Genomic DNA, 24,165 nt, shown 5'->3' with positions numbered 1-24,165 from the left:
ATCTTTCCTCCCGCCTCTCCCCACCCCCTCCCCCCCACCCGTTTGCTCTTTTAACATAATTCAAGGATGTCTCGGGAATTTTAGCACGCCCTCCCCATTCAGCCGAGCGCGGGACCCTGCGTGAATTCCAGGTAAGCCCGGGGTCCGGCCGCCGCCGAACAGTGGTCCGCGCCGGTGCCCGCTGCCACCGGCCGCTTTCCCTCTCCTCCCCCGCGGCGGGCGCCGCGCCTCACGCCGGGCGCTGCTACCTGTTGGGGGGAATGATGGACCGCGGGGATTCCTAGTTTGCCCAGACCTGCTCGGAATCTGGCTCTCCGCCGGCTTTGCCTCTCTACGCGCTACCTTTTGCTGGCAACTTCGGTGGCGATTTCCCGGGCGTGAGAAAGCCCGTGGCGTCCAGCATTTCGGGGTGTGAGTGCTGTGCCCCTGCCGGGCGACCGGTCGGCGTCTCGCTGGTGGTTGCGCGGCGGCCCAGCCGGCAGCCAGGGAGGCCCGCGCTCCCCGGGAGCGCCGCCGGGCTCGGAGCAGGTGCCGGCCGCAGGGTCTTAGCGAGCCGCCCCGGACACTGCAGCGCGTTCGCACCCCCCTCTCACCCCGCCCCCACGCACTGGGCATTTTTGTGCGGGCGGCGTGCCGGCGAGGGGGGACCCCTGGATGGGAGGTGCTTGCTAAGCAGGGACTGAGCTTCCAGCGAAGTTTCTGTGAAGGAAGCTGCTGCGTGCACCCTTGGAGGCATCCCGGGAATGGTAGGCTGGGTGGCCCGAGCTGCGGGTCGGGAGGAGGATGGGGGGCAGTGGACCCACTCCTAAGAGAGGACTGAGAGTTGGGCTCAGAGGAGGGAGAGGAGTGCGGAGATGAAGCCAGGCTACTTAGAGTGACTTGCTTTTTGATAGAATTTAGGTCTCCCAGTGTGCGAGTGGCTGTGCGTTCTTTTCCTGGGATGGAACTCCCAGTTCTCTGCGCCTCTTTGTTTTGTGTCCTTGCCTGGGAGAGAATGATGGAAACACGACCCCCTTCGATCCCTCTGAGGTCAAGGCATCCACCTCACCCTGGGGGCCAGAGTGGCAGTTTGGGCACTTGCCCAAGGAGGGGATCCTTCCTCACGCTGGGTCTGTGACTCTGGCGGCCCAGAGCACACAATTCAGGGTAGGGTGGTAACCAAAATCTGGGGGCTTGTAATGATTCGCCAGCTCTTCTCTTTGGAGGCCGTGGTGGTGGATTCTTACTCTTGGGAGCCCAGAGCTTCACATGTCATAGAGATATCATCGTTAGAGGAAAAGCTAGAGGAGCCAGGATGGCTTAGTCCAGAGAAATGTTTTCCTCAAAGAATAGGATGTTTGTGATGCTTAAATAAGGGCATGACTTTATCTTTATGGACATCAGAGCCAGAGAAAAGGGACTTTCTTTACTGGGAAAATTTACTCTTCTGCAAATGTGTAGGTCTTGTAGGATTGTGCAGTCATCTTGAGAGCTTAGAAGAAGGCAGCCTTTTCTTGTTTGATTCCATTGTAGCGTTTTCTTCACATGCTAAGTCCCTGGCCAGGTAAAAGGTCTTTTGTTTGATTTTGTTTATTTTTTTAAATACCACTTTGTGGTAGTGGGTAATCATGTAATGTATTGTTTAAGCCAGGACACTTTTGAAAGTGGACAGAGACATTAATAATAGTTATGTAGGGACAGTAGAGACTGTCTAGACAGGGATGAATGATTGCCCTAAGACGGACTATATGATCAGAGGTAGGGACAGTTCATGACACAACATGTGTTACTTTCATGTCATTTGGATCTTGCATCTTCCTTCCTGGCATGGTTCTTCCTGACTCAGATCTCAAATGGACTTTATTTCAGTTCCGTCTAAGAGTCCAGCTCTGAATACAAATCTCTTTCCCTTGATGAACTTTTCTCCCCCCAGCTCCATCAGTCCCTCCCCAAATCCCATTCCTAGAATGGGACTTCATGCTCTGACTGCAGGGATTACAAGCAGGGAGTGATTTATGGGGAGCTGTTTCTATCCCTCTGTCTGCTTCTCTGTGGTATTTATGACCATGGGGATCCAAGGAGGCAATCTGTCTGCCAGGAATTCAAGTGTTGTGTTGATGGCGGTGTGATATACAATGACCCTCACAGTCACCCAGTTGAGTTATTGGCTTACTGCTATCATACCCCCTTGGCTGTCCTGCAGCTGGGAGTGAGGTGTGTGTGTCTTGGTTTCAAACTGAGAAACTCATGTTCAGGAAATGTCCTATTACAGGGTACACCTGACTTTGACTTCTCTTGCTTGTGGAGTTTTAGGGGATGTGTTTATCAGTCATACCTTCGTTCCGCTGGGAGCCCATAGGTCTCTCAGGCAGCTAAGTCTCTGCAGGGCTTTAAAAATTTAGCTACCACTTATTCAGTGCTTATTATTTTCCAAGCAATTTCTAGATTTTATTATAATTAATCCTTATCCAACCCTGTTCAGAAGATATCTCTATTTTATACATAAGGAAACTAAAGCTCAGAAAAGTTAGTAACTTGTTCAAGTTCACCCAGATAGTAGGGGGCATAGCTGGGATTCAAACCTAAAGCTAGCTGACTTCCTCCAAGCAGTGGTGCTTTTTTGTGAAGCTGATGTGGTCAGTGTTTGGCTCATAGAATTAATCCCACCTATTCGGGGGTTCTGGGGTGATGGGCAATTCTGGAGTGGGGAGGATTGGGCAGTCCGTTTGTCCATCCTCCGTGGTTCTTGACTCATGTTGCCCCTGTCCTTTTTGTCAGCATTGTCCTTTCTTGGTCTCCATGAAGTCCGTGTCTCTCCTTCCCTGCGTTGCTTCTTAGACCATCACTGGAGGGGTCTCTTTCCGGGATCCTACTACAGTGAACTCATGACTTCCTGGCTGGCAGGATTGTTTCTTGGAAAGGTAGAACATATGTCACCATCTGGTTTTTAGGGTCTGTCTACACAGACCCTAAAGCCTATGTCTCTTGGTTATTAAAGCCTATGTTTTCAGGGTCACAGTTGAATGAGTCCAGTTTTTTTCAGAGATTGATCATGACCTGGCTTGGAGAGATCATCACTACTCAGAAGTAATTCTGCAGATAAGCTAAGGGATATTTGTCCAGAAGTAGTTTTATAGCTCTGCAAGGGAAGCTGATTATACCCAGCTGGCAGCATCTTGGCTAGGTCCCTCAGATTCCTTCTCTATAGGTGAAAATATATCATTAAATAGACAGTCCCAGACATTGTTTACACCTATTCATCCTTCTTATTTACCTTGTAGCACCATAGTCAGCCAGACCAAGAACAGCGTGCTTAGGGGGAAGGAGGGCATTATGGGGGGGAGGTCGGGTGGATAAGAAGCACTGCCCTTGAAGACTTGATTTCTAGCCCTGGCTCAGCCCCATTAAGTAGCCCCGTGACCTTGGGCAAATCATTCACCTCCCTGGGCCTCTTTTACCTTGTCTGAAAATGGAGGTTGGGCAGATGCTCTTCAGGTGTGTCCTTGTTCAGTCGTCTAAGGTCTTAGAGTTCAGGATGGCTTTGCGCTCTGTGCATGCTCTGCAAATCCTAGGCAGAGCCCTCCTCCCTTCTTCTCTGTTGGCCAGGCTGGGTGTGGGTGGGTGGGGTTGATGGACAGGAGTTGGATGGAGGGACTATGAAATGGGAGGAACAGTTACTGCCTTGGCCTTCTGTGGGCAGGCCTTAGCCCAGTGTCTGGAGAAATGAGGTGGTTTATCTGGCCAGGGGAGACTCTTTGCTCCTACCTTGTGTTACCTTGGCATCACCAATAAGTTATATTACTGTACATCCCCAATAAGTGACAGGGAATTGAGAAGATCAGGAAATACAACACTTTGCTAACCAACATCTACAATATGCCTTGAATGATGAGCTAAGCACTGGAGGAGGGGAGGGTCAGGAGGGGAGGGTCTACAAAGAAAAGGTGAGGGGGTCTTTGTTCTCATGGCACTTAGAGTGTGGTGGGGAGCCTGCATCTAGGCCATTGGATGAAGTATATACATGTGACAAATTAGAAAGCCATCTGGAACCAAAAGGCTCATTTAAAACTATTTGTTACAATAGAGAGTTGGCTATGTGCACGTCAGGTATCTTCCTGGCAGAAGCAAGGTATGTGGACCTTTCACACTGTCACCTGGAAAGCTTATACCAGGAATACAAACAAGCCTTGTCTCTGACAGGAGGATTCTAAAGGGTTCTGTTATCTGTCTACATGCATGGACATGGAGGAATCACAGTGAATGAGATTCTAGAACAGAGTTGGGCTTTCCCAGGGAAAGGCCTTCCCATTTATGTTCACATGGTATTACTGTGGAATCACAGGGCCTCTATAACTAATTTGATCACACTTGAAGAAAACATTTCCCCCTATAAATGCTAGCCTGGGATTGGAGTAAAGAGAGAATGCTCTAGATTATTCATGCGGGGTTAGTGTTGGCAGCAGCAGCTAAATGGGTATTGGGGAAGGGCATAGAACTGGGGAGCACCAGGAGGAAGGTGTGATGCTGTCTTGGGCACAGGTCAGGCACCACAGCCTGTGGCAGGGCAGTGAATCTATCCCTGTGACTTTTTATGTAATTTCTAACCTGAGTAATGAAGTCTACGGCTATCTATACTCATGGACACATCTTTTGATGATGGAAGTATCACTGTTGTTGCATAAATGCAACTTGATGCCAAAGTAGTTCCTTGTGTCTTCTGTACCACAGAGGCTATCAGTGTTTAATGCTTCTCTTGTGTATCTTTTGGGGTTTCCCCCCTTTCTCATGAACCACATGTGTACATGGCCTTTTTCTAGGCCAAGTGGGGAAAAAAGATGAAAATGACATGGTTCTCACTTTCAAATAATTGGTTTCTAGCTCTCAGTACAGTACTTTGAAGAAGTCTTTATTTCTTTTACTAAATTATACATTATCTGACCATGATGTAGGGGATCTGGTGTTGCTCCAGTCCTTACTGGCTGTAGCCCACAGACAAATAACAACCTCTGGGCCTCAGCCATGTTGGCAATACACAGGACCCATACCCCACCTTACAGAGAAGGGGCCTGGAGCCTGTGTTTGCTTGAGATTCCTTCCCATTATCAGAGCGATGGCTGTTCTGTGATTTTTGTCTCCCATCCCTTTTCTCCCCCTCTCTTTGTTCTTTGTTTCTCCCTCTTACCCTGTTATATAATAGAAATTTTTTTTTGTTTGCTCTATTTACTGAATAGGAATTTTATTCTTTTTCCTTAATTTAAAAAGTGGTGAGGAACATTTTATATTTCTGCTTCTTAAAAGAAGGTAAATTGAATCTCTCTTGACTTATTTGGTTCTTGATTGATGTTTTCTTGAGTGTAATGAACCCAAATACAGGCAAAGTTTCATGCCTTCCTTAGTGAAGGGATTTGTAATGACAGGTGAACACGTATCCAACAACCTGCTTCTCTTTTTGTCACATCTCAGACTCTCGGTTAATGAGCTGTTCAGTGCTGAAGTCTGAGTCCTGGGTACATCTGTCTCTGTACCCAGGCAAGGAAAGTCAGCCTGCCAACCTGAGAACCTGGGCACTGGCCCAGAGCAGTCCCCAAGGTACGTGGAGGTGAAGGAGTCTGGGCTGTGGGGGTGTAGGTGGGGATAAAGCCCCAGATGTAAACCTCATCTATGTTATTCAGTGGAAAAATCACAACCTCTCTCTGCTTGCCCCCTCCTTCCCTTCTCCTTTCCTACCCTCTCCCACCATCCTTCCTTCTGCAAATATATCCTGAATTCCTGTTCTGGGCCAGGCAGTGATTTGGGTACTGGGAACACAGCATTGCACGAGGCAGAAAAATCTCCTACTTTTGTGAAATTTATATTCTGTTGCAGGGAAAGAGAGAGAGAGAGGGAGGGAGGGAGAGAGAGAGCGAGAGAGAGCAAGCGAGCGAGAGAGAGAGAATAGACAAATTTTAAAACAAAATGTTGTAAATGTCACCCAGAAAATTAGTATAGGGTGACGTAGCAGCAACTGATTAGCTCTTTAGATTGGAATGTTAGGGAAGGCTTCTAAGGATATAATATTTAAGTGGAAGATCAGAATAGCAAAAAATGAAATAGGATCCATATCACCAATTCTCTACAGCCGTTATGAGGAATAAGTGCAATTGCACAAGAACAGGTTCTGTAGACTATAAAATAAATGCTGCACATTTTCTATCTCATTAGGCAAAATTCCTTGAGGGCAACCATTGTGATTAATTAATATTTGCAATCTCAGTACCTAGCATGGTAGGAAATGTGGGTTGAAAAAAATTAGGTTTATAAAATTGGGAGTTCAGAGGGGATTTTTAAGAAATAAATAAGATGGTGTCTGTGGCAGGCCTTTGTTAAAGGAATGTTCCTTCCACTCTTGCAACTCCTGGGTTTTCCTGGAGATTTCCATACACAGTGCTCTGGGGAGAATGGAGAATTTCTCAGAGAAAGGCATCATCAGGGCAGAGAGGGATGGGTAATAGTGAGGAAGTAGACTTCTTGAGGAAATTCCATGTTGCTTTTCTTGGTTTTCATGGTCTTCTTGACCCAGAGCAGAGGTTAACTTATTTGAAATTGGGAAAAGATCCCACAGGCTCACTCTTGCCCTCCATGTTTGGGAGGAAGGCTTCCTTTCCCATACTTCTGCATCATTTGCTTTCCTCCAGTCCTGGAGTCTGGCTCATCAGGTGCCCAGAAGACCTCAGTCCATTCTGCTGATTGTTGGCCATGACTCTGTAGACCTGTGCCCCTCCCTGCCACCCTCTCTGAGGGTTGAGTCAATGTAGCTCACCTACTGTATCCAGTGAGTCATGGCTTTTCAAACACCCAGGTATGAATCACTCAACTTGTAGCCTTTGAGTTGTCTTGGGTGACAGCTGAGGGAGAAGACTGTGTGCCTGTTCCTCACCTTGTTGTTGCTTTATCACACTTCCTGCACTTAGAATCTAGAGCTCTAATCCCACAGCCCATCTCAACGAGACCAGTTGTTGGGGTATGTGGCCTATTCACTGACATGGTAGAGTTCCTTCAGGAAGAACTTCCTGTCCCAAAGTATGGTTCCTGGACCAGCAGCATCAGCACCATCCCGGACATCCTGAATCAGAAACTTGGGTTGAGACAAACCTTCCAGGTGAGTCTGACTCATGTTAAAGTTTGAGAACCACAGTTAGAGGTGTTGACGAGGGGATGTTCCAGAAACATGACGTATCTTACATCTGTGTGAGATACAGGGCTTGTTGTTCTTGTTTCCATAGGAGCAAAACCCTCCCGAATCCAAGACCACTGGTGGTGGTGGAGCCCAAATTTGACTAAAGTCTTGGTTCCAAAGCCATAATTACATGAGATTTAGATGCTAATATTTCTAGAGACTTCTGTTACTAACCATTAAACACCTTAGTGCTAATTTCTTTATTATCCATTTACCATAGGCTTCTAAGAAGAGATCTGGAGTAACTCAGGTGTCAATGGTATTTCCTGAGTGCTTTCACTGCTTGGTAATTCCACCTCTGATTAGCTCTGGATTGGTTCCTTTTCCAGATGGGAACTGAAGGACTGCTCCTTAAATGTAGGTGCCTTCTGGTCCCAGCTTGGGGCCTTTCCACTTCTTACAGTACATGCCCTTCCAGAGACATTTCCTCCCCTTCCTTTGCTTGAACCATCACCCACGTACTGATGACTTTCCAACTCAGAGTTGTCTTTTGAGTTTCAGAATTTCCTTTAACTTACTACTGGACATTTCTATTTCAACACTTACTAGTATCTCAAACTTACCTTGCCCCAAGTGGAACCCATTATTATTTACAATATCTTGTCTTCTGCTTGTGTCACATTTGCTGTCATTTCATTGGCTAAAGCAAGTCACAGGGCCAAGCTCAGTCTCAGTGTGCAAAGTTCCTCCAAGATGGGATTAAATGTGCAAGGACTTTATTAGGGGAAATGCCTATGAAAGCTAATGGGAAAGGCTGGACAAGCTACCAGGGCACCAGATGATTCTGACCCTGAGTGATGAATAGAGGGAAGGAAGGTTGAGTGCAAGGATCCCAGCCTGCTGTGCAATCTAAGAATGCTCAGCAAGGCTTCTGGGAAGCCCTTGGACCAAAGTCAGCTGTTAGATGGGTTTCATGTCTCCTAGGAGTGGCCTGCCTTAGTGTGCCTGCCCTGCTCCTCTGTGCAAATGCAGTGATGGGTTTCAGAGCCCAGAAGGTGGGGCTCTTGGTAAATTAAGTGTCCTATAGTTACATGTCTGCTAGGTACATTCTTATGTGCTACTGCAGGGCGATTACTCACATAGTTTTTCATATGTCCCTTATTTACACTTGTAGCTCAGACCTCTGTCATAAGTTCCAGACCACCTTATCCAACAGCTTTCTTTATATTTAATGCTTATTTATTTTTGAAGTAGGGGAGGGGCAGAGAGAAGAGGACAGAGGATTCAAAGTGGGCTCTGTGCTGACAGCGGGACTTGATTGTGAACCATGAGATTGTGACCTGAGCCAAAGTCAGACACTTAACTGAGTGAGCCACCCAGGCGCCCCTCCAAAAGCTTTCTTACTGTCTCCACTTGGCTACCTCAGAGGCATCTCAAATTTCCAGTTAAGACTCAACTCTTGATTTCTACCATCAGATGCTTCTCCTCCAGCTTTCTTTGTCTTGGTGAATGGTGCCTTCATCCACCTAACAGTTCAAGGGGACACTGTTGAGACTTTCACCTCTCTATACCCTTAGGCAATCCATTATGAAATCCCACCAGTCTTAGTGTCTGAATACTACATGACCCTGCACTCTCTTCTTCACTTCCACTGCCACCACCTAGATGAAGCCGTTATCATCTTGTACTCAGATGACCATAATAGCCTCCTAACTGATCTCCCCACTTCCTGTCTGGTCCCCATTACAGCTCTTTGCTGTACCTGGTAGCTCATATAATGTTGAGTAATAAACACGATCATGCCACTTCTCAGCTAGAAATCCAAGGTCTTAGTGATGGCCTGTGTGCCATGCATGTTTTAGCTCTCTCCTTTCTTCAGCTTCAACTCCTATATCTCTCTCCTTCACCTACCACCCTGTAGCCGCACTGGAGTCCTTTGGAATGTGCCAAGCTCTTTCTCAGCGCCTTTGTACATACTGTTCCTCTCTTTGTAATTCTTCCAACCTCTAACTCTCCAGTTACCTGGCGAATGCCGACTCATCATTCTGTTCATCATTCATACCTACTCATCATTCTATTCTCAATTTGATGTCATTTCTTCAGTGAGATGTTCCCAGACAACTGTCCTCCCCCACAGTCTAATTTAGACTCTGCCATTGCTCTCCTTTATAGCATCCTACACTTTTATAGAACTCACCCCAGTTTATGTGTGTACACTTAATATCTGTGTACCCAAGGCAGAAAGTTTCTTGAGGATTGGGACCATGTCCCTATCGTCCACTGCTGTGTCCCAGAGCTCAGCACAGTGCTGGCACATAGCAGTAGCTTAGTAACTCTTGGTTGAATGGATACAGGTCCAAGAGAGGGGAGGAGGTGGGGGAGACTGGGTCTTATGGTGGTTTATCCTTCCTATTCCCTGGCTCAGGGTTGGGAAGGACTGGGGTCACCCAGGAAGAATTGAATGCTCTGATTCTAGACTGTGAGTTCCTTGAAGGGAAAATTGTGTCAGGACACAGCACTGTTTCTCCTTGCATACTGCTTACCTTCTTCCTCCATCCCTCTCCCCCACCCCTCTTTCACCACTGGACTGAGGATGCCTCCATGCTGGACAACCAGCTTCCAAAAAGCTAGTGTTATTCAGCTGCTTTGGGATGACCCAGTGAAATCGAGGCCCCTTCCTTAGCCCATCCTCTGACCTGTGAGGGTTTCTCCGTCCTAGCTCTGCATTCTGCCTTTAGCTTCCTCTGGCTTTTGCCCACAGTCTTTCCCTGCTGTGGCCACTTCTTCCCAGCCCTCTATCCTTTCCCCTTTTCTGCCTGCATCCAGTTCATTATGGCTTAAACTAAAGGCCAAAGCACCGCCAAAATGTCAAAACAGGTGTTAGTCATCTTGATGAGAGGCTGGCTGCCCAGGGAGTGAGCAGAGCAGAACGCTGCCTGATCAGGTGAACTTAGAGCAAGGTGCCTGGGGAACCAGGCAAGCACAGTCTGAGTGTATATAATATGTGGCTGCAGTAGCTCTGTCCCCAGCTGCTGTCATGTTCTTTTCCTTATGTGGTGGGGCAAGCAAGGGTTGCTGGCATCCTGGAATTGTTGAGACTGTGTTGCTGGAACATAAAGCTGCCCAGGTCCCTGTAACAGTTTTCCTTGTGGGTGGGTGTGTCCAGAGAGGTGCCAGATGGGTAATAACTAAGCAGATGGGGACTCAGTTCTGTGGGAGAGGGCTCAGAGCATCAACCGTGGGGTCCTGCAGCTGTCTGGGTCCTAGCTCTCCCATTCCTAGGTGGCTCTGCACAGGTGACTTGGCACAGGTGACATGGCATTTGTAGGCGTGTAAAGTTGTGAGGGCTTGGGGGATGCTTGTTTGTAGAGGTCATTCAAACCACTAAGACAAACAGAATTCAATTTAAAAAATACAAATTGCACCCCCATTTTATTCCTTCACTCTGCTTTTTAAAGTTTTCATAGAAAAATTCTCAAAGCCCAAATATGAAGTGCCAATGAAATAATTTGCCTTGTAAACTTTAGGGCTTGAAAAAAATGTATAATTTTAGTGATTATGTGGGAAATGGCACCTGATAGTTTTCCTATTTTGTTCTTTCTATAAAGGTAGAGGATGCTTAAGGTTTGCATTGCTATTAGCCTGCCATTGAAGAATTGCAATAGAAAATTGAAGAATTTTAACTTTGTTTTCACTGATCCTGAAACAATTTTGTATTTTGGAGGGTAGGAGGACCTTTGAGGGAGCCTAGCAGATATAATTATACCCCAGACATCACCCAAAATCCAGTACATCAAAAATTATTAAACTCCTAGTACAGTGATTCTTAAGCTTTGCTGTCATAGAATCCTTTGAACATTTGATGAAGGCTGTGGACTTGACCTGGTGAAATGCACATCTCAAACATTCATACAATATCTGGGGACCCCAGAACCTCATGAAGCACTTCCTGCTTGGAGCCTGGGTGGATTCCCCAAGTTGAGAATATTCTTAGCATCATGAATCAGCCACAAGAGGACTGAGCAGAGCTCAGAGGACAGAGATTCTGCGTCGAGAGGCAGGACTGGGCCTTGCCCTCACTGGAGTTTCTGGTGTACAGGACTCATGAGAGAAGTTTCCATCCTCAGCATGCGAACTTGGCCTCCCCGAGGATGCCTCCTGCACCTCACATGGACAGAGGCTCCCTCCTGCAATTGTGAGCCCTGACGCTGTCCAGAAGGCTGACTGTGGGTCAGCTTGGCCCACAGGAAGTGATCCATAGTGACACAGCAAAGCATGGTCCAGAGGGTGGATGGCATCATTTCTCAGCCCCTTCCAACATGAACTCTGTAAATAGTCTGTGGAAGGGGCTTCCCCTTGGAACTCAGCCTTTGCTTGAATTCCCTTTTTTCCTAAATGGCCCTGCTCTCTCCTCTTTGCCCATCTTCCAGAGTCTCATCTCCTCTAGGAAACATTTGGCATCTCTTCCAGGTGGCCCCGCCCATGCTGGGAGCCCCAATATCATAGTCCTCCCATCCTCTGTACTATGTGCTCTCATATTCCTTGTCTTTTTTGGTTAACCTTTCAGCTGTAGGACTTGACTGTACAGTTAGAGGGCAGTTTCTCAAGGTCAGAGACTATACCTTCTGCCTGGGTACCTGGAGGCTCAGAGGGGGAAGTTTAAGAAAAAACCAAATATGTTATTGAGGAGAGCAGCCAGGAGAAGCACTGGAGCTCTGGTGACAGCTGCAGGGGCTGTGAAGGGCAAGTCTGCTGGGAATGACTGTTTTTAAAACTCCTCTTTCCTCCCCCAGAAATGGCTCCATTTCTCTTCTCTATGTAGAATGATTCCTCCAAAGACTTTCTTGTGCTTATTGGATCCAAATTCTCTCCCTTTATTTTCTCCTTTTCCTTTTCTTCTTCCTCCTCCTTTTCTTCTTCTTTATGAAAAAAATTTTTTTATGTCTTTATTTCATTTTGAGAGAGAGAGACAGAATGAGTGGGGGAGAGGCAGAGAGAGAGAGGAAGACACAGAATGTGGAGCAGGCTCCAGGCTCCGGGCTGTCAGCACAGAGCCCAACACGGGGCTCGAACCCACAGACCGTGAAACCATAACCTGAGCCGAAGTCAGACGTTTAACCTACTGAGGCACCCAGGTACCCCTCTTCTTCTTTATTTTTTTAAATTGAAGTATAATTAGTATACAGTGTTATATTTCACATGTATAATATAATGATTTGACAATCCTATACATTACTTAGTATTCATTACAATAAGTGTATCCCCCCCCTTTTTTAATTCGCTTCTTATTGTGGAAAATTTCAAACATACACCAGAGAGAATAGTATAATAATCCCTCAGATGCCCCCGACTCCGCTTCAATAATTTTTAACCCATGACCATTTTCTTAACCTAAGTCTCCCCACTGGATTATTTTGAAGCAGATCTCAGTTATCCCATAATTTGATGCATAAATATTTAGGTACCAGTCTCCTAAAGATAATGGACTATAAAAATAACCATAATAACATTATCACACTCCTCCAAATTAATTAATAATGATTTCTTAGTATCTCTAGGTATCTAGTTGGTATTCAAATTTCCCTAATTACATCTTATTATTATTTATTTTTAGCAGCTTTTTTTTGTTTGTTTGGATCAGAATTCAAAGAAGGGTCACACGTTGTATTTGATTGAAAAGTTCCTTAAGTCAGAATCTTTATGTTTCAGGGCGCCTGGGTGGCTCAGTCAGCTAAGTGTCTAACTTCAGCTCAGGTCATGATCTCATGGCTTGTGAGTCTGAGCCTTGTGTCAGGCTCTGTGCTGACAGCGCAGAACCTGGAGCCTGCTTCCGATTCTGTGTCTCCCTCTTTCTCTGCCCCTCCCCAGCTCTCATTCTGTCTCTTTCTCTTTCTCCAAAAAAAAAAAAAAAAAAAAAAAAAAAAAAAAGAATCTGTATGTTTCTTTCCCCGCTTTGATTTTGGCCTTATAGTTTATTTGTTGACAAAACTTGGTTGCTTTTCAGTAGATCTTCTCATTCTTGGGATTTTGCTGTTGCATCCCCATTGTGTTGTTGAATGTCTTTGTTCCCTGTATTTCCTACAAACTGGCACTTAGTTCCATCTGATTTAGATTTGATTTTTACTGTTTGTAAGTAGACTTCCTAGGGAGTGGTATGTACTTCCATCAGGGATTGAGTCTCTTCTTGTGACTTTAGTAGCCACCAAGGATCATTATCTAAATCAGGGTTGGTAAACCTTTTCTATGAAGGTCAGACAGTAAATATTTTAGTTCATGGGCCATGTGATCTCTATCACAACTTCTTAAAACTGCCACTATAGTGCATCAGCAGCCGTGGCCATATAAGTTCCAATAAAACTTTGTATACAAAACTGAGTAGACCACATAGAGCCCAAGGTCCATCGTTTGCTGACCCCTGCCTGGATTGTTTGTTTCATTAGGGGCTTGCAAAATGTTGTTATTCTAATCCTGTTATTCCCTTTTCATTTATTAGTTGGAATAATTTATTTTTTGGAGATTAAAAAAAATTTAAACCCAAGTTAGTTAACATATAGTGTAATAATGGATTTCAGAAATAGAATTTAGTGAATCATCACTTACATATAACACCCAGTGCTCATTCTGACAAGTGCCTTTCTTAATGCCCCTTGCCAATTTTTCTGATTCCCCTACCCAACACCCCTACAGCAACCCTCAGTCTGTTCTCTGTATTTAAGAGTCTCTTCTGGTTTGTCGTCCTCTCTGTTTTTATATTTATTTTTGCTTCCTTTCCCTTATGTTCATCTGTTTGTATCTTAAAATCCATGTATGAGTGAGATAATATATTTGTCTTTCTCTGATTGACTTATTTCACTTAGCATAATACCCTTTAGTTCCATCCATGTTGTTTCAAATGGTAAGACTTGATTTTTTTTTATCATGGAGTAATATTCCATTGTATATATACACCACATCTTTTAAAAAATTATTATTATTTTTTTTACTTTTGAGACAGAGACAAAGTGCAAGTAGGAGAGAGACAGAGAGAGATGGAGACAGAATCTAAAGTAGGCTCCAGGCTCTGAGCTGTCAGTACAGAGCCCACATGGGGTTTGAACTCAACAAGCTGTGAGATTATGACCTGAGCCAAAGTTGGATGCTTAACCGACTGAGCCACCCACGTGCCCCTACCACATCTTCTTTATCCATTCATCAGTCAATGGATATTTGGGCTCTTTCCATACTTTGGCTATTGTCGATAGCGCTGCTATAAACGTTGGGGTACATGTGCCCCTTCGAAACAGCATGCCTGTATCCTTTGGATAAATACCTACTGGTGCAATTGCTGGATTGTAGGGTAGTTCTATTTTTAATTTTTGAGGAACCTCCATACTGTTTTCCAGAGTGGCTGCACCAGTTTGCATTCCCACCAGCAGTGCAAAAGGGTTCCTCTTTCTCTGTATCCTCACCAACATCTGTTGTTTCCAATTTTAGCCATTTTGACAGGTGTGAGGTAATATCTTATTGTGGTTTTGATTTGTATTTCCCTGATGATGAGTGATATTGAGCATTTTTTCCATGTGTCTGTTAGCCATATGGGTGTCTTCTTTGGAAAAGTGTCTAATCATGTATTTTGCCCATTTCTTCACTGGATTATTTGTTTTATGGGTGTTTAGTTTGATAAATTCCTTATAGATTCTGGATACTAAACCTTTAGTTATCTTTTAGTTTTGCTGATTGTTTCCTTCACTGTGCAGAAGCTTTTTATCTTGATGAGGTCCCAATAGTCGATTTTTGCTTTTGCTTCCCTTGCCTCCGGAGACTTGTCAAGTAAGAAGTTGGTGCTGCAGAGGTCAAAGAGGTTATTGCCTGTTGTATTTTGATGGCTTCCTGTCTCACATTTAGGTCTTTCATACATTTTGAGTTTATTTTTGTGTATGGTGTAAGAAAGTGATCCATTCTTTTCAAAGCTAGAACAAATTATCCTAAAATTCGTATGGAACCACAAAAAACCCCGAATAGTCAAAGTAATATTGAAGAAGAAAACCAAAACTGGAGGCATCACAATCGTAGACTTTAGCCTCTACTACAAAGCTATCATCATCAAGACTGTATGGTATTGGCATAAAAACAGACATATAGACCAGTGGAATAGAATAGAGAGCCCCGAACTGGACCCACAAGTGTATGGCCAATTAATCTTTGACAAAGCAGGAAAGAGTATCCAATGGAAAAAAGACAGCCACTTTAACAGGTGGTGCTGGGAGAGCTGGACAGCAACATGCAGAAGAATGAAACTAGACCACTTTCTTACAGCATACACAAAAATAAACTCAAATGGATGAAGGACCTGAATGTGAGACAGGAAACCATAAAAACTCTAAAGGAAAAAGCAGGAAATAGCCTCCTTGGCCTCAATTGCAGCAATTCCCTCCTCGACACATCCCCAAAGGCAAGGGAATCAAGAACAAAAATGAACTATTGGGACCTCATCAAGATAAAAAGCTTCTGCAATGCAAAGGAAACAATCAAGAAAACTAATAGGCAACTGACAGAATGGGAAAAGATAGTGGCAAATGGCATATCAGATAAAGGGCTAGTATCCAAAATCTCCAAGGAACTCCCCAAACTCCACACCCGAAAAACAAATAATCCAGTGAAGAAATGGGCAGAAGATGTGACTAGACACTTCTCCAAAAGAGGACATCCAGATGGCCAACAGAATAGCTTCTCAGCCTTTTGGCTAAGATCAAGTGCAGATGGCCAACAGACACATGAAACGATGCTCGGTGTCACTCGTCATCAGGGAAATACAAATCAAAACCACATTTAGATACCACGTCATGCCGGTCAGAGTGGCTAAAATGAACAAATCAGGAGACTATAGATGCTGGCAAGGATGTGGAGAAATGGGCACCCTCCTGCACTGTTGGTGGGAATGCAAACTGGTGCAACCACTCTGGAAAACAGTTTGGAGGTTCCTCAAAAAACTATCAATAGAACTCTTCTGTGACCCAGCAATAGCATTGCTGGGGATATACCCAAGGGATACAGAAGTGCTGATGCATAGGGGCACATGTACCCCAGTGTTCCTAGCAGCACTTTGCAACAATAGCCAAATAATGGAAAGAGCCTAAATGTCCATTGACTGATGAGTGGATAAAGAAGATGTGGTATATATATATATACTTGTATATATATATATATACAAGTGAAAAAATGAATTCTGGCCATTTGTAGCAAAGTGGATGGACCTTGAGGGTGTCATGCTAAGTGAAATAAGTCAGGCGCAGAAGGACAGATACCATATATTTTCACTCATAGGTCTAACAGGAGAAACCTAATGGGGGACCATGGGAAGGGGAAAGGGAGGGAAGGTTAGGGAGAGGGAGGCAGGCAAATCATGAGAGACTCTTAAATACTGAAAACAAACTGAAGGCTGAAGAGGGAGGGTGGAAGGGAAAGGGGGAGTCATGGAGAGGGGCACTTGTGGGGAAGAGCACTGAGTGTTATATGGAAACCAACTTGGTAATAAAGTATTTAAAAAAAAAATAAATGGAGGTGAAAAGTCATCCTAATGTGTACTTACTATGAAGAGTTGCTCCTATAAATGGAGTACTGAATGACAGTTAACAAAACATTGAAAAAGAAAAAAAGAAAGTGATCCAGGTTGATTCTTCTTCATGTTGCTGTCCAGTTCCAGTTTTCCCTAAACCATTTGCTGAAGAGGCTGTTGTATTGGATATTTGTTCCTGCTTTGTCAAAGATTATTTGGCCATACTTTTGTGGGTACATTTCTGGGTTTTCTATTCTGTTCCATTGATCTGTTGTCTGTTTTTGTGCCAGTACCATACTGTCTTGATGATGACAGCTTTGTAGTAGAGGCTAAAGTCTGGGATTGCGATGCCTCCCATTTTGGTTTTTTTCTTCAATATTACTTTGGCTCTTTGGGGTCTTTTGTGGTTCCAAACAAATTTTAGGATTGTTTGTTCTAGCTCTGTGAAGAATGCTGGTGTTATTTTGATAGGCGTTGCATTGAATATGTAGATTGCTTTGGGGAGTATTGACACTTTAACAATAGTTATTCTTCTAATCCATGAGCATGGAATGTTTTTCCTCTTTTTTGGTGTCATTTTCAATTTCTTTCATAAGCTTTCGATAGTTTTCAATGTATAGATATTTCACCTCTTTGGTTAGTTTTATTCCTAGGTATTTGATATTTTTTAGTGCAATTATAAATGGGATCGATTCCTTGATTTCTCTTTCTGCTGCTTCATTGTTGGTGTATAGAAATTCAACTAATTTCTGTGTATTGATTTTATATCCTGCAACTTTGCTGAATTTATGGATCAGTTCTAGCAGTTTTTGGTAGAGTCTTTTGGATTTTCCACATAGAGTATCATGTCATTTGTAAAGAGTGAAAGTTTGGCTTTCTCCTTACTGATCTGGATGTCTTTTATTTCTTTGTGTTGTCTGATTGCTGAGGCTAGGACTTCCAACACTATGTTGATTAACAGTGGTGAGAGTGGACATTAGTTGGAATGACTTATAAAGAGAGTTATTTGGCTCCCTCCAACCTTTTTGAACCTTCTTTAATGAGGCTCCCCCTTGCCCTCACTCTACCAAAATTGTTCCAAGATCATCAATGACTATCCTGTTGCTACATCCAGTGGTTAATTTTCAGTTCTCATTTGGAGATACTTGGCCTAACAGCAGTGTCTGACAAAGCTATCACTCCTTCGTCCTTGAAATGCTTTATTTGGCTTTCAGGATGTACATCTTTTCCCAGTATTCTTTCCATGTTATTGGTAACTCCATCTCAGTGGCTTTGTTAATTTTTCCTCATTCTTGTACATGTTGGATACCCTAGGTTTGGTCCTCAGAATTCTTTTTTTTTTTAATGTTTTTTATTTATTTTTGAGAGACAGAGAGAGAGACAGTGTGAGCAGGGTAGGGTCAGAGAGGGAGGGAGACACAGAATCCAAAGCAGGTTCCAGGCTCTGAGCTGTCAGCACAGAGCCCGATGCGGGGCTTGAGCCCACGAACCATGAGATCATGACCTGAGCTGAAGCTGGACGCTCAGCCGACTGAGCCACCCAGATGCCCCTAGTCCTCAGACTTCTTTATCTACAGTCTTTTATCCAGGACCCTATTTGCAGATGACTTCTAAATATAGAAACATATAGCTACATGTGCATGTATACTAAGTATCATATTTAATAGGATGTTAAATATGTAGCTTTAGCCTGGTCTTCTCTCTGAGCACTACATCCAGTTGCACATGAGATATTTCCACATGGATGTTTAGTGAGACCTGCCAAACCTTACTTGTTCAAATATGAATTACTGATCCTCTCTATAAAACCTTTTCTTCTTCTTTAGTCTTCTCTGTCTCAGTGAATGACTCTTCTAGACACTTAGGACAAACAAACAAACAAACAAACAAACAAACCCCCCCCCAAAAAAACCATGGGCATCATCTTTGTTACCTCTCTTTCTTTCACTCCCCACAAGCTAAATCATCATATATATCCACTTCTCACCAAGCTGTCAGCCTGGTTCAAGCTATTGTCACCCCTCTCCAGGACTGTTGCAACAGGCTACTGCTAACTGAGTGGGGTCAGGTGGTCATACTTCCCTACTTGGAGTAAATTCTGAACCTGGCAGCTTTTGAGGGATCTTTTGAAATCTGTGTCAGTATATCTCATTCGTTTGCTCAGAACCCTCCAGTGGCTTCCCAGCTCATTAAAAGTAGAAGCCAGCATCCTTAAAATGGCCTAAAGAATCCTACAGGGTCTGAAAGTCACTCATCCATTACCTCCCTGACCTCCTGTCTTGTAGCTCTTCCCATATCTCTGTGCTCCAATCACATGAGCTCCTGATCTGCCAGGCACACTCTTTGTCTCTGGCTCTTTGCACTTGCTGTCTCCTCTTCTTGGAATGCTCTTCTGCAGATACTAGCACGGCTTGCCCCTTACCACCTTCAGGTCTTTGCTCAAATGTCACCTTGTCAAGGACGCCTTTCCTAAGTTATTCCCCTGACCCCTGCACTTCAGGACAGAAGAAAGTCAGGATCTCCAGCAAAGAGAAGCTGGGCAGTTTTTCTCTGGGCCCCTTAGGGAACTGATTGGCTGGGATCATGTAGCAGTTTCTTCCTGCCCATTCTTTTACTCATGCCTGAGTTGGGCCTGCAGCTGATGTTTGGACTGCACATGAAGCTTCAAGTCTCTCTCTCTCTCTTTCTTCATACAGGAAACCCTAAAACACCTCAGAAAGAGACCTTTTCCCCTTTATTTAAAAAAAACAGACTCTCAGAATCCTCTGGGTTGCTGGACCAGCTGTGGTGCGCAGAACTTGGGTTTGTGTAGAGATACCCTCTTTGGATTCCCAGTCAACCTTGGATGTTTTCTTCTCGATCTTCACTCATGAATCCTGTTTCAATGTTTTATTCCAATGCCTGGATGTTGGAGCTTGTGCTAGCCCAGAAAAAAGCTGTTAAAGCTGTGTTGGCCTCCTTCTAGGGCCTTTCTGCCCTTCTCGCTGTCTTCCAGGGGTGATTGTGCCTTGGTTCCTCTCTGTTCATCTATGCAAAAATCGTGTCTGTTATTTTGAATTTGAGTCCACACCAGACATATGGAGACTTCTGGCCCCTGCTAGAATTTGGATGATGTCATGAAGCAGATATGTCTGCAAGGCAGAAACCCTGGAGCCTTTCCCCAGCCAAGCTGCTCATAGTCCAGTCCTTGGCCCTCACCTTATAGCCTCACAGACTCTGAACAAGATGGGGTCATAGTGATCACCTAATCTAACCCTCTGAATCGCTTCTGCAACATATCTGATAAGTAGTTATCCAGACTACTCACTACTTTTAAAGATAGTGCATTCTGTTTTCAGACAGGTCTAATCATTAGAAGGCAATTTAGACTTTCAACCTAAGTGAGTCTTTTATTTATCTTCTTAAGGAATACGCCCATGACTTTTTAAAAGGGTTGTTCCTAAAGTGAGGGCTTGAGTAAAGTTGGAATTGGTTAAGCTCCCGTTTACTTAGTGGTGAGGCTTTTAAAGGCAGGAACCCATTCTGTTGATCTCTGAATTCCCAGCACTTTGCATAGTGCCTAATATAATAGGTACTCAATAAATATTTGTTAAAGATAATAAGTGAGGAGCCACTGCTTATTTTGCACGTACAGTGTGGCAGGTTCTACTCTAAAGGTCTTCATGTTCCTCACGCCAACCCAGCGTAGTAGGCAGTGCTATCATTTTCATTTTATGGTTGAGGAAACTGAGGCATAGAAAGGTGAAGTATCTTACCAAGTACGTTAAATGAAGGTCACACAGCTGCGAAAAGGGGAATTCAAACCCAGGAGGACCGGCTCTAGAATCCATGCTCTTCTTTGTATATTACTTAAGTTTTATTTCTTTCTCTTTATTTTTTTATTCTGTTTACATATATATGTATGTATGTATATATGGATAACAAAATAAATTTTATGTTATGTATGTATATACATCCACATTATTCTGCAATCATAAAGTTCTCTAGAATTTTTTCATCTACTCAAACTGGAACTCCATTCCCATTAAACAATAACTCCCTATTCTTTTCTTTCCCCAGTGCTGGCAACAGTCATTCTCCTTTCTGTCTTTGTCAATTTGACTAAGCAAGGTACCTCATAAAAATAAATTCATAGAAGACTTCTCCTTTTGTGACTGGCTTATTTTACTTAGATAATGTCAGGGTTCATTCATATTGTGGCCCCCATAAGGATTTCCTTCCTTTTTAAGACTGAATAGTATTGTGGGACGCCTGGGTGGCTCAGTCGGTTGAGCGTCCGACTTTGGCCCAGGTCATGGTCTCAGGGTTCATGGGTTCGAGCCCCACATCAGGCTCTGTGCTGACCACTAGCTCAGTGCCTGGAGCCTGCTTCAGATTCTGTGTCTCTTTCTCTCTCTGCCCCTCCCCTGTTCACACTCTGTCTCTCTCTGTCTCTTAAAAATAAAAAAATTAAAAGAAAAAGACTGAATAGTATTGTATTTTATGTATATGCCACATTTTGTTTATTCATTCATCCACTGATGGGCATTTGGATTGCTTCCACCTTTTGGCTTTTGTGAATGATAGTGCTATGAATATGAGTGTACAAATATCTGTTCTAATCCCTGCTTTCATTCTTTTGGGAATATACGCAGAAATGGAATTGCTGTATTATATGGTAACTCTACGTTTAATTGTTTTGAGGAACTTTTTTACAATTTTCCACAGTGGCTACACCATTTTACGTTTTCCTGGCAAAGTACAAGGGTTCCAATTTCTCCTCATCCTCACCTGTTTATTTATTGGCCATCTTAATGAGTATGAAATGGTATCCTATTGTGGCTTTGACTTGCATTTCCCTAATGATGAGTGTAGTTGAGAATCTTTTCATATGCTTATTGGTTATTGGCATATCTCTTGGAAAAATGTTTATTCAAGTTTTTTGCCCATTTAAAACATTTATTTATTTTAAAAATGTTTATTTATTTTGTTTTTTTAATGTTTTATTTATTTCTGAGAACGAGTGAGTGAGCGTGAGCAGGGGAGGGTCAGAAAGAGAGGAAGACACAGTATCTGAAACAGGCTCCAGGCTCCGAGCTGTCAGCACAGAGCCTGACGTGGGGCTCAAAACCACAAACCCACGAGATCATGACCTGAGCCGAAGCCAGATGCTCAATTGACGAGCCACCCAGGTACCCCTAAAAATGTTTATTTTTAGAGAGAGAGAGGGAAAGAGGGCCTTCAACATGCTCTGTGTTGCCAGTGCAGGCCCTGATGTGGGGCTCCATCTCAGGAACTGTGAGCTCATGCCCTGAGCTGAAATCAAAAGTTAGATATTTTCTGTCCTTCTCCGCCTGACTTATTTCGCTTAGCATGACACCCTCTAGGTCCATCCACTTTCCTACAAATGGCCAGATTTCATTCTTTCTCATTGCCATGTAGTACTCCATTGTGTATATAGACCACATCTTCTTGATCCACTCATCAGGTGATGATACCATATGTTTGCACTCATAGGTCTAACAGGAGAAACCTAACAGAGGACCATAGGAAGGGGAAGGGGGAAAGAGAGTTGGGGAGAGAGAGGGACACAAATCATGAGAGACTATTGACTACTGAAAAGGAACAGAGGGCTCAAGGGGGAGGGGGAATGGGGAAGGGAGTGATGGTCATGGAGGGGGCTCTTGTGGGGAGAAGCACTGGGTGTTATATGGAAACCAATTTGACAATAAGCTATTATTAAAAAAAAAGTTAGATGCTTAACCCATTGAGCCACACAAGTGCCCTTTTTGTCCATTTTTAAAATGAGTTGTTTGGGGTTTCTGGTGCTAAGTTATAGGGGTGCTTTAGATATTTTAGATATTAATCCATATCAGATATCTGATTTGCAAATATTTTCTCCCATTCCATAGATTGCTTTTTCACTCTGTTGTTAACTGTCCCTTGGTACGCAACAGTTTTAAATTTGGACGCAGTTTACTTTTCTGTGTTTTCATTTATTGCTTGTGCTTTTGGTGTCATATCCAAGAAATCATTGTAAAATCCAATGTCATGAAGTTTTTCTCTTACGTTTTCTTCAAAGAGTGTAATGATTTTATCTCCTACTTTTAGGCCTTTTTTTTTTTGAGTTAATTTTTATATGGTGTAAGATAAGGGTCCAGATTCATTCTGTTGCATGTGAATTTCCAGTTTTTCTAATACCATTTGAAGAGACTGTTCTTTGTGAAAATCATTTGACCATATACATGAGGGTTTATTTCTGGGCTCTTTAATCTATTACATTGATCTATATGTGTTTTTATCTTGTACCACATTTGCAATACATTTTGAAATTAGAAAGCGTGAGACCTGTAACTTTGTTCTTTTTAAAGATTGTTTTGGCTATTTCAGGTCTCTTAAGTTTCCATATGAAGTTTAGGCCTGGTTTTTCTGTTTCTGCAAAAACTGTAGTTGGGATTTTGATAGAGATTACATTGAATTTGTAGGTTATTTTGGGTAGCATCATCATCTTAAGAATGTTCAGTCAGGGTGATTGGGTGGCTCAGTTGGCTAAGCGACTAACTCTTAGTTTCCACTTAGCTCATGATCTCATGGTTCATGTGATGGAGCCCAGTGTCAGGGTCCGTGCTGAAAGCATGGAGCCTGCTTGGGATTCTCTCTCTCCCTTTCTCTCTGCCCCTCCCCCCGTCTTGTGCATGCAGTCCTCTCCTTCTCTATCTCAAAATAAAGAAATAAACGCTAACAAAAGGAATATTAAATCTTCCAATCCCTGAACACAGTATGTGTTTCCCTTTTTACTGTCTTCTTTAATTTTTTTAAGCAGTGTTTGGTAGTTTTCAGTGTCTTTATTCTTAAAGTTTCTCTTTATTTTGAAAATTTCCCCTGGTTACCTAGCGCCCCTCCTAGAAGACAAGCACTATTATCATTTCATGTGTATCCTTCCATTTCTGGATACATAAATAAAATTATAATGTGTAGAGTTTTCAAAGCCAGATAGTAACTTACATAATTTAACTGTTGTGCACTTACTTATTCTTCCAATTAATAATTAAAGTTGGCAATCCTTATAAATCAGGGCACTGAAATTGGCCTCAATCTTTTTAAAGGCCCTATATATAATTTATTTAGTGGATCCCTGCTTAATGGATATATAATGTTTCTTTTTTGTAATATTTCATATTAATGCTTCAATGACTAAAAATATAAGTGAATAAACATACATGTGCACATATAAAAAATATATTTGTACACATGCAAATATATGTGATGGAAAATTTCCTAAAAGTAGAATTGTGGAGCCAAAGAGTGAATTTAAAAATTTGCAGTATAGTCCCAGATTACCTCTCATGGAAGTTCTACCAGTTTATCAATCTGGTAGTACAGTGCTTGTTTCCTGGCATTTTTGCCAACATAGTGTGGATTAAGCCATTGACTGTCTAAGAGGTTTGAAGTGGTGTCTCCTTGTTTCAATGTGTCTTTCTCTTATTATAAAATTAAACATCTTTTCAAATAAGTG

General features: G+C 43.2%; 1 protein-coding gene across 1 annotated transcript in view; it reads left to right on the top strand.

The window, feature by feature from the left end:
* Positions 1–64: 64 nt before the first annotated feature.
* CACNA1E (calcium voltage-gated channel subunit alpha1 E) overlaps positions 65–24,165 on the top strand; it is a 496,040-nt gene continuing 471,939 nt past the window's right edge. The window contains exon 1 of the mRNA XM_029935255.1: positions 65–131. The gene's annotated coding sequence lies outside the window, so the exon portion shown is untranslated. The remainder of the gene's footprint in view (positions 132–24,165) is intronic.

Source organism: Suricata suricatta, chromosome 3 (assembly GCF_006229205.1).
Source record: "Suricata suricatta isolate VVHF042 chromosome 3, meerkat_22Aug2017_6uvM2_HiC, whole genome shotgun sequence".
Taxonomy (NCBI): domain Eukaryota; kingdom Metazoa; phylum Chordata; class Mammalia; order Carnivora; family Herpestidae; genus Suricata; species Suricata suricatta.
The sequence above is the reverse complement of the archived record's forward strand: the minus strand, read 5'-3'. Positions and strand labels throughout refer to the sequence as shown.